Here is a 10,316-nt window from a genome sequence, read left to right on the forward strand (position 1 = left end):
TTTTTTGAGACAGAATCTTACTCTGTCACCCAGGCTGGAGTGCAGTGGCGTGATTTCAGTTCACTGCAACTTCTGCCTCCCGGGTTCAAGCGATTCTCCTACCTCACCCTCCTGAGTAGCTGGGTTTACAGGCTCCCGCCACCACACCTAGCTAATTTTTGTATTTTTAGTAGAGACGGGGTTTCACCATGTTGGCTAGGGTGGTCTCGAACTCCTGACCTCGTGATTCGCCCGCCTCGGCCTCCCAAAGTGTTGGGATTACAGGCGTGAGCCACCGCATCTGGCCAAGAATAATTTTAATGTGATTTTCGGCTTGACGTGCTGACTTGGTAACTTAACTTTCACATTAGATGTGACACTGCAATACTGCTGCTACTGCTGCTACTAACAGTACCGTTTACAGATTACTACATGTTGAAGTGTTAAGTTATTTTTAAAGTGCATTATTTTATTTAATTACCATAAGAATCCTATAAGAACAGCTACTTATCCACATTTTCTATGGGAATTTATGATACTAATAATGATAATAGTATTGTAATAAAAGCTGCAAACTTCTGAAAGTCTAATAGCTCAGAAAGGTCACTTGTTCAAAATCTTAACAGCTCTTAAGTATCAGACCCAGAGTTACAACCCACACTGGTGAAGCTACACAGACAGCACTCACAAAATGTGACAGGCATTGAGAAGTGATTTCTTTTTTTCTTTTACTAATGTTTTTTTTTGGGGGGGGACAGAGTCTCGCTCCGTTGCCCAGGCTGGAATGCAGTGGTGCAACCTCGGCTCACTGCAACCTCCGCCTCTTGGGTTCAAGCAATTCTTTTCTCTCAGCCTCCTGAGTAGTTGGGATTACAGGCACACGCCACCACGCCCAGCTAATTTTTGTAATTTTAGTAGAGATGGGGTTTTGCCATGTTGGCCAGGCTGTTCTCGAACTCCTGACCTCTGGTGATCTGCCCACTTCGGCTTCCCAAAATGCTGGGATTACAGCAGTGAGCCACCGCGCCCAACTGAGAAGTGATTTCTTATTGGTCATCATATCTCTATGAGAAGTTGTATCTAAAAACCCTAGAATGTCATTTGGAATGGATGTATTTGTTTGAGAACAGGCATTTAAATCCTGGACAAGACCAGAACGGCTTTGCTGTCACCCTGACAGTTGTTGAGCCCAGGTATTTGTGTTTCTCTAAAATTATTTGTATAGGTTCCTTTTAAAAAGTTATTGACTGGGCAAGGTGGTTCACGCCTGTAATCCTAGCACTTTGGGAAGCCAAGGCAGGAGGATCGCTTGAGGTCAGGAGTTGGAGAGCAGCCTGGGCAACATGGTGAAACCCCATCTCTATAACAAATACAAAAATTAGGCCAGGCGCGATGGCTCATGCCTGTAATCCCAGCACTTTGGGAGGCCGAGGCTGGCGGATCATGAGGTCAGGAGTTCGAGACCAGCCTGACCAACATGCTGAAACTCCGTCTCTACTAAAAACAAAAAAAATTTAGCTGGGTATGGTGGTGCACACCTGTAATCCCAGCTACTCAGGAGGCTGAGGCAGGAAAATTGCTTGCACCTGGGAGGCGGAGGTTGCAGTGAGCAGAGATCGAGCCACTGCACTCCAGCCTGGGCAACAGAGGAAGACCCCGTCTCAGAAACAAAACAAAACAAAACAAAACAACAACAACAACAAAAAACAACAACAAAAATTAACTGGGTGTGGTGGTGCGCACTTGTGGTCCCAGCTATTCAGGGGGCTGAGATGGAAAAAATCACTTGAGCCTAGGAGGTAGAAGTTGCGGTGAGCTGAGATTGTGCCACTGCACTCCAGCCTGGGTGACAGAGCAAGACCCTATCTTAAAATAAATAAATAAAATAATAAATAAATAAATGTTATTTTGTAAGGTAGCTATTATCTAAAAATGAAAATCTGTTCAACAGAAGCAATGCCTGAAGTTTCAAAAATCATCTAACTTTAGAAACTCTGATAAGAGTTTGTCCATAAGCTTTAAACCGATTCCCTTCTACAGTAAAGTAGAAATTTGGAGGCCAGTTTCTGCAAATGCTCTGGGTGACTGTGGCCAACGTGTCTCCTCTAGATGGTCCTCAGTTTCTTTCCTAAATTTGAGATGGTATTTCAGGATTCCGCCCAGCTCTAATTATATCAATTGAAATATTCCTAGTTTCTCTTAAATACCTGGATAGTTCTGGTCCTTATAAATGGCTAATTTTTATTTCATCAGTTACTAAGTCTAAATATCACCCAGAATATGAAGAGTAAAACTTTCAAAGAGCTCTTCAAAATTTGAGAGATGTTGTTTTTCACAGTGATATGTTTGTGCCCACAAATATGAAAACAAATTGTAGGTATATAAACTATTTGTAAGAGCCCATCAACACTGAATGCAAAAGTGGGGATTCTCCTGAACAACTGTGGAAACCACTTTGAAAATAAATATTTTTCTCTTTTATAATACAAGGTCAAGACCAGGAGTGGTGGCTCACGCCTGTAATCCCAGCACTTTGGGAGGCCGAGACAGGCGGATCACGAGGTTAGGAGATGGAGACCATCCTGGCTAACACAGTGAAACCCGGTCTCTACTAAAAATACAAAAAATAAGCCGGGCGTAGTGGCCGGTACCTGTAGTCCCAGCTACTCCGGAGGCTGAGGCAGGAGAATCGTCTGCGCCCGGGAGGCAGAGGTTGCAGTGAGCGGAGATTGCGTCACTGCACTCCAGCCTGGGTGACAGAGTGAGACTCTGTCTCAATTAAAAAAGAAAAAAAAAAGCATTTACAATCTATTCTCTTTGAAGCCTGCTACCTGGAGGCTTCATCTGCATGATAAAACTTTGGTCTCCACAACCTCTTATCACATCTCAGGCATTTCCTTTCTGTTGATCCCAGGTCTTCAGATAAACTCAACCAATTGTCAAACAGTAAGTTTTAAATTTACCTATAACCTGAAAGCCCGCCTGCCTGCTTTGAGTTGTCCCACCTTTCTGGATCAAATCAATGTACATCTTAAATGTATTTGATTGAAGTCTTGGACCTCCCTAAAATGTATACAATCGGCCAGGCACGGTGGCTCATGCCTGTAATCCCAGCACTTTGGGAGGCCAAGGCAGGCGGATCACCAGGTCAGGAGATGGAGACCATCCTGGCTAACACGGTGAAACCCCGTCTCTACTAAAAAATACAAAAAAATTACCTGGGCATGGTGGCGGGCACCTGTAATCCCAGCTACTCAGGAGGCTGAGGCAGGAGAATGGCGTGAAACTGGGAGGAGGAGCTTGCAGTGAGCCAAGATCGCGCCACTGCACTCCAGCCTGGGCGACAGAGCGAGACTCCGTCTCAAAAAAATAAATAATAATATATACAATCAAGCTGCACCCTGACCACCTTGGGCACATGTTCTCAGGATCTCCTGGGGGCTGTGTCACAGGCCATGGTCACTCATATTTGGCTCAGAATAAATCTCTTCAAATATTTTACAGTTTGACTCTTTTTGTTGACACAAACAAATATTTATTGTGCACCTAGCAGGTGGCAGGCTTAGTCCTAGATGCGAGGTCATAGTAAATACTAAGAAAAATAAAGCAGAATAAGGAGTCAGAGATCAAGTAGGGTAGAGACATGCCATTTATGATATGGTGTTCTGTGAAGCAGTGGAGAAAAGACTGAAGGAAGTGAGGAAGCTGTAAGAAAACCTGGGGGGGCCTGTGGTGGTTCACACCTGTAATCCCAGCTTCTCAGGAGGCTGAGGTGGGAGGATTACTTGAGCTCTGGAGTTTGAGACCAGCCTGGGCAACATAGTGAGACCTGCTCTCTACAAAAAATAAAAAATTAGCCGGGTGTGGTGGCACATGCCTGTAATCCCAGCTATTCAGGAGGCTGAGGCAGGAGGATTGCTTGAGCCTACAAGATTGTGGCTGCAATGAGCCATGATCTGGCCACTGCATTCCAGCCTGGGGACACAGTGAGACCCTGTATTAGTCAGTTTTCACACTGCTATACCCAAGACTAGGTAATTTATAAAGAAAAGAGGTTTGACTCACAGTTCTGCATGGCTGAGGAGGCCTCAGGAAACTTAAAATCATGGTGGAAGGCAAAGAGGAAGCAAGGCACCTTCTTCACAAGGCAGCAGGAAGGAGAGGTGCCAACTGAAGGGGGAAGAGCTCCTTATAAAACCATCAGATCTCGTGAGACTCACTCACTATCACAAGAACAGCATGGGGGAAACCACTCCCATGATCCAATTACCTCCACTTGGTCTCTCCTTTAGCATGTGGGGCTTATGAGGATTACAATTCAAGATAAGATTTCGGTGGAGACACAAAACCTAACCATATCAGACCCTGTCTCTAAAAAATAAAAATTAAAAAGAAGAAAAGAAAATCTTGGGGAAGAGCATTCCAAGCAAAGGGAATAGTAATTGCAAAGGCCCTGAAGTGTATAAAAGCTATTTAGAAGTTCAATGTGCCATTCAATAATGAGAAGCTGACCTCAGGTGGGTTGGTTGGTTCTATAATCTGAGCCCAAAAAGCAAGGACTACTTTCTCTTTCCTTCTTTTCCTTTCTTTCTTTCTTCCTTTCTTCCTTTCTTCCTTTCTTTCTTTCTTTCTCTCCCCCTCCCTCCCTCCCTCCCTCCCTCCCCCCCCCCCCTCTCCTCCTTTCTCTCTCTCTCTCTCTCTCTCTCTCTCTCTCTCTTTCTTGACAGAGTCTTACTCTGTCACCCAGGCTGGAGTGCAATGGCACTATCTCAGCTCATTGCAACCTCCGCCTCCTGGGTTCAAACAATTCTCCTGCCTCAGCCTCCCAACTAGCTGGGATTACAGGTGCCCACCACCATGCCTGGCTAAGTTTTTGTATTTTTAGTAGAGACGGAGTTTTGCCATGTTGGCCAGGCTGGTCTCAAACTCGTGACCTCACGTGATCAACCCGCCTTGGCCTCCCAAAGTGCTGGGATTACAGGTGTGAGCCATCACACCTGGCTGCAAGAACCACTTTCTAGGCAAGAAAACCAGTAAAAGAAGAAATTCTGAGAAGATAACACTGGCTAAGTACGGAAGGCTCTGTTACCAGAAGGCTCTATTGTAGAAGGGCCCAGATGCCAGAAAATGGCCCTGAGCCAGGGAGCCAATGTCACTCTGGAAACAGGTCAGTAGTGTGAAGGGAGAGGCTCTTTCAGATGTCCCTGGCATGAATATTGTGGCAGGCAGAATAACGGACCCCCAAAGATACCCATTTTGTAACTCTCAACATCCGTGAATATATTACATGGTAAGGAGGTGTAAGCTAAAAGAATCCAAAGTCCCTTCACCGACTGAAGGGACTGCCTCTTGGCTAAGGGGACCTCCGGCAAAAATCTTAAAGAGTGAATTCCTGGCCATGACAAGAAGTGAGATTGAACATGTCTTGTTATACCCCCACCCTTTTGGAGCTTAGGCACAACAACTGACCAGCATTAATGTTAAAATAGAGATCATAACACTGACAAAACAGACTCTTTATGACTAAGATACCCAATTATAAACAAGACCTAAGGCTACGCAAGTCAAAGGTTAAATTGCAGTTGCTGGTCATCGATCTTGCGACATAGCATCCTTATCTTAAAACATTCCTTTCTGTTGACCCCCAAGTTTTAGACAGAGCTTTACTCCTTTAACCAACTGCAAGTTAACGAATCTCAGAGGCCACCTATGACCTGTAAACCCCCACTTCAAAATATCCAGCTTTTTTTGGCCAAACCAATGTATAAACTCCATGTGTTGATTTAGGACTTTGCCTGTAACTTCTACTTCCCTGAAATATATGAAACAGAGTTGTGACCTAACTGCCTCATGACCACTTACTCAAGGCTTCTTGGATTTGTGTGTCTTCCTGGGCCCCAATCACTCATGTTGGCTTAGAATAAGTCTCTTTAAAATCTTTTAGAGTTTGTTTTTTTTCGTTAACTGAAGAATTAAGGTTGTAGGTGGAATTAAGGTTGCTAATCAGCTGACTTTGAGAAGGAGTGAGCATCCTGGATTATCCAGGTGGGCCCAATATAATCACAAGGATCCTTATAAATAAACAAGGGAGGCAGGGAAATTTGTGTCAGAGTGATTTGATATGAGAAAGGCTAAACCTATGCCTTTGAAGATAGAGAAAGTGGGTCAGTCATGAGCCAAGGAATGTGGTGACCTCTAGAAGCTACACAAAACTAGGAAACTGATTCTCCTCTGCAGCCTCCACAAGGGAATGAAGGCTGGCACCTAAACTCAAACAGCAAAATAAATTCAATAAGGAAGATTTGAAGATCAAAGACCTTCTGCTCGCTGGCTTCATATTTGTCATCACTAGGTCAGTGATGTTCAAATCATTTTTAGGCAATAGTTCTATGTGTCAGTTGACTAGGCCATGGAGGGTTTGGTCAAGCATTATTCTAGGGTGTCTGCAAAGGTGTGTGTGTGTGTTTTAATACAGAGATAGGGTCTTGCTCTTGCTCTGTTGCCTAGGCTGGAGTGCTGTAGTATAACTATAGCTTAATGCAGCCGCAGCCTCCCAGGAGCAAGCAATCCTCCCATTTCAGCCTCCCAAGCAGCTAGAATTACAGGTGCATGCCGACACCTCTGACTAATTTATTTTAATTTTTTTGTATGGACACGGTCTTGCTCTGTTGCTCAGGCTGGTCTCAAATTCCCGGGCTCAAGTGATCCTCCTACCTCAGCCTCACATAGCCCTGGGATTACAGGTGTGAGCCACTGCACCCAGCCTGTAGGGTGTCCCTGCATGAGAATAGTATCTAAATCAGTAGGCTGAGTAAAGCAGATTGCCCTTTTTAATGTGAGTGGGCCTCATTCAACAGTTGAAAGCCCGAATAGAACAAAAAAGTTGACCGTTCCCTGAGTAAGAGAGAATTCTTCCTGCGTGATGATCTTCAATCTGGGACATTGACTTTTTTTCTGCCATTGGCCTGAAACATTAACTCTCCCTAAGTCTCGAGCCTGCGGGCCTTTGGATTGGAACTAAATTATCAGCTCTCCTGGGCCTCCAGGTTGTCTACTCACACTGCAGATCTTTCACCTTGCCAGACCCCATAACTGTGTGAACTAATTCATTATAAAAATAAATCTCGATTGCTGGTAAGATGGCCGAATAGAAACAGCGCCCACGTGTGGCTCCCAGTGAGATCAACGCAGAAGGTGGGTGATTTCTGCATTTCCAACTGAGGTACCCGGTTCACTTCATTGGGACTGGTTGGACAGTGGGTGCAGCACAGGGAGGGCGAGCCGAAGCAGGGTGGGGCGTTGCCTCTCCCAGGAAGTGCAAGAGGTCGGGGAATTTTCACCCCTACCCAAGAGAAGCCTGAGGGACTAAGCCTGAGGAACTCCAGCACAGACACTGCACTTGTCCCACAGTCTTCACAACCCACACACCACGAGAATCCCTCTGGTGCCCACCCCACCAGGGCCCTGGGTTTCAAGCACAAAACTGCGCGGCCATTTGGGCAGACACCCAACTAGCTGCAGGAGTTTTACGTTTGTTTTGTTTTCTTTTTTTTGACGGAGTCTCGTACTGTCGCCCAGGCTGGAGTGCAGTGATGCGATCTAGGCTCACTGCAAGCTCCGCCTCCCGGGTTCAGGGCATTCTCTCAGCTCAGCCACCCAAGTAGCTGGGACTCCAGGCGCCTGCCACCAGGACTGGCTAATTTTTTGTATTTTTTAGTAGAGATGGCGTTTCACTGTGTTAGCCAGGATGGTCTTGATCTCCTGACCTCGTGATCCGCCTGCCTCAGCCTCCCAAAGTGTTGGGATTACAGGCGTGAGCCACCGCGCCGGGCCTGCAGGAGTTCTTTTTTTTCCATACCCCAGTGGCGCCTGGAATGCCAGTGAGGCAGAACCATTCACTCCTCCGGAAAAGGGGTGCAGAAGCCAGGGAGCCAAGTGGTCTGGCTGGGCGGGTCCCACCCCCACTGAGCTCAACAAACTAAGATCCACCGGCTTGAAATTCTCTCTGCCAGCACAGCAGCAGTCTGAGATTGACCTGGGATGCTGGAGTTTGGTGAAGGGAAGGGCGTCCGCCATTGCTGAAGCTTGAGTACATGGTTTTATACTCACAGTGTAAACAAAGCCACTGGGAAGTTTGAACTGGGTGGAGCCCACTGCAGCTCAGCAAGGCTGCTGTGGTCAGACTGCCAGATTTCTCTTCTCTGGGCAGGGCATCTCTGAAAGAAAAAGGCAGCAGCCCCAGTCAGGGACTTATAGATAAAAATCCCATCTCCCTGGGACAGAGCACCTGGGGAAAGGGGTGGCTGTGGGTGCAGCTTCAGCAGACTTAAAGATCCCTGCCTGACAGCTTTGAAGAGAGCAGCAGACCTCCTAGCACAGCGTTCGAGTTCTGCTAAGAGTCAGACTGCCTCCTCAAGTTGGTCTTGAATGGAACCAACCCAAGTGTCCATCAATGATAGACTGGATAAAGAAAATGTGGCACATATACACCGTGGAATACTATGCAGCCATAAAAAAGAATGAGTTTGTGTGAAGCTGGAAACCATCATTCTCAGCAAACTCACAAGAACAGAAAACCAAACACTGCATGTTCTCACTCATAAGTGGGAGTTGAACAATGAGGACACATGGACACAGGGAGGGGAATATCACACACTGGGGCCTGTCAGGGGGTGGGGGGCTAGGGGAGGGACAGCATTATGAGAAATGCCTAATGTAGGCGATGGTTGATGGGTGCAGCAAACCACCATGGCACGTGTACATCTATGTAACAAAACTGCACGTTCTGCACATGTATCCCAGAACTTAAAGTGTAATAAAAGAAAGAAAGAAAAAAAGAAATGATTGATGGTGTTTTTCAAAGGACCCCAGTCCCATTATTTGCCTTATAAATGGGACTGGGGTCCTTTGAAAAACACCTTTTATCATTTCTTGTTTTTTGTTTTTGTTTTTGTTTTTGTTTTTTAACACAATTAATACCATACCATTGCAGAAAATGTGTATCAGTAAAAAGAAAATAAAACCACTGGCATTTCTACCACCCAGAGAAAAAAATAATAATAAATCTCTTTTGGCCAGGCTCGGTGGCTCACATCTGTAATCCCAGTACTTTGGGAGGCTGAGGCAGGTGAATCACTTGAGGTCACGATTCGAGACCAGCCTGGGCAACATGGCAAAACCCTGTCTCCACTAAAAATACAAAAATTAACCGGGCGTGATGTTGCATGCCTGTAGTCCCAACTACTCAGGAGACTGAGGTAGAAGGGTCACTTGTGCCTGGGGAGTGGAGGTTGCAGTGAGCCAAGATCGCACCACTGCACTCCAGTCTGGGTAACAGAGTGAGACTCTGTCTGCCTCCCCTGACAAAAAAAAACAAAAACAAAAACATTTGAACAAACGTTAAGTGCATTCTTCCAACGACAATTCCTCTTGGGAGAGTTGGTGGACCAGAAGATGTTGTGAAACGTGAGCTCGCTGCATGTTGATTTTTCCAGGTGCTTAAGTCCTCACTGTGCTGTCCTTGTGACCTTCAGGCCTAGGTCATCAAGATGCACAGCACAGGACAGAAGCCCCTGTAGCCCTGCACCTGGTGACATGGAACTGCTTTGCTGGTCCACACAGACACAGGCTCCATCCAAGCCTGGCTCCTACCCATCACAGTTCTGTAGGCTGCCCATTTGCAGAAGGCCTTCCATCTGACACTCCTCCTCGCCTGCTTGTTCTCCAGCCATGTTGTGGCCAATTTGCCATGAGGAGGTTGCAGTGGCCAAACCTGTTGGAAACTGTGAGGTGTAACTGGGAGAGAAAGGACACAATCCAAATGTTCTTACTGCCTGTGATGATGCAGCTATAGCGATGTACTGGCTGCTCACAAGCCTGTTCCTTCTTCCATTGTAGAGCATGAAGAATTCCCTTATCACTGCGTCAGGAGGGGGAACAGAAGTTTTTCTCATGCCTAATTTTGCGTTTTCAGTAAGGTCTTTTTCATCTTGTCCAGGAGAAACTGGAAAAACAAAAAGATACTTGAAATAAACTGAAGGACATTTAAACAAAGAAACACTTGAAATAAACTGAAAAGATTTTTTTTTTCTTTTTTAACATTAACGTATTTTGCAGGAAGAAAAAATATATAAAGGACACTAAGGGCAAATAAATATATGTGTTTACAATAGCAAAGACATGGAATCAACCCGATGCCCATCAATGATAGACTGGATAAAGAAAATGTAGCACATATACATCATGGAATACTATGCAGCCATAAAAAGGAATGAGATCATGTCCTTTGCAGGGACATGGATGGAACTGAAAGCCATTATCCTCAGCAAACTAACGCA

At 45.6% G+C, this 10,316-nt stretch overlaps 1 long non-coding RNA gene across 1 annotated transcript; it reads left to right on the top strand.

The window, feature by feature from the left end:
• The first annotated feature begins 6,224 nt into the window (after positions 1–6,224).
• Positions 6,225–10,032, top strand: LOC105554757. The gene is made up of 3 exons (XR_001008375.1): positions 6,225–6,331; positions 6,837–7,173; positions 9,513–10,032. It is a non-coding gene; the product is annotated as an uncharacterized LOC105554757 (long non-coding RNA).
• Positions 10,033–10,316: the final 284 nt, after the last annotated feature.

This window comes from Mandrillus leucophaeus, unplaced genomic scaffold (assembly GCF_000951045.1).
Source record: "Mandrillus leucophaeus isolate KB7577 unplaced genomic scaffold, Mleu.le_1.0 Scaffold659, whole genome shotgun sequence".
Lineage (NCBI taxonomy): Eukaryota > Metazoa > Chordata > Mammalia > Primates > Cercopithecidae > Mandrillus > Mandrillus leucophaeus.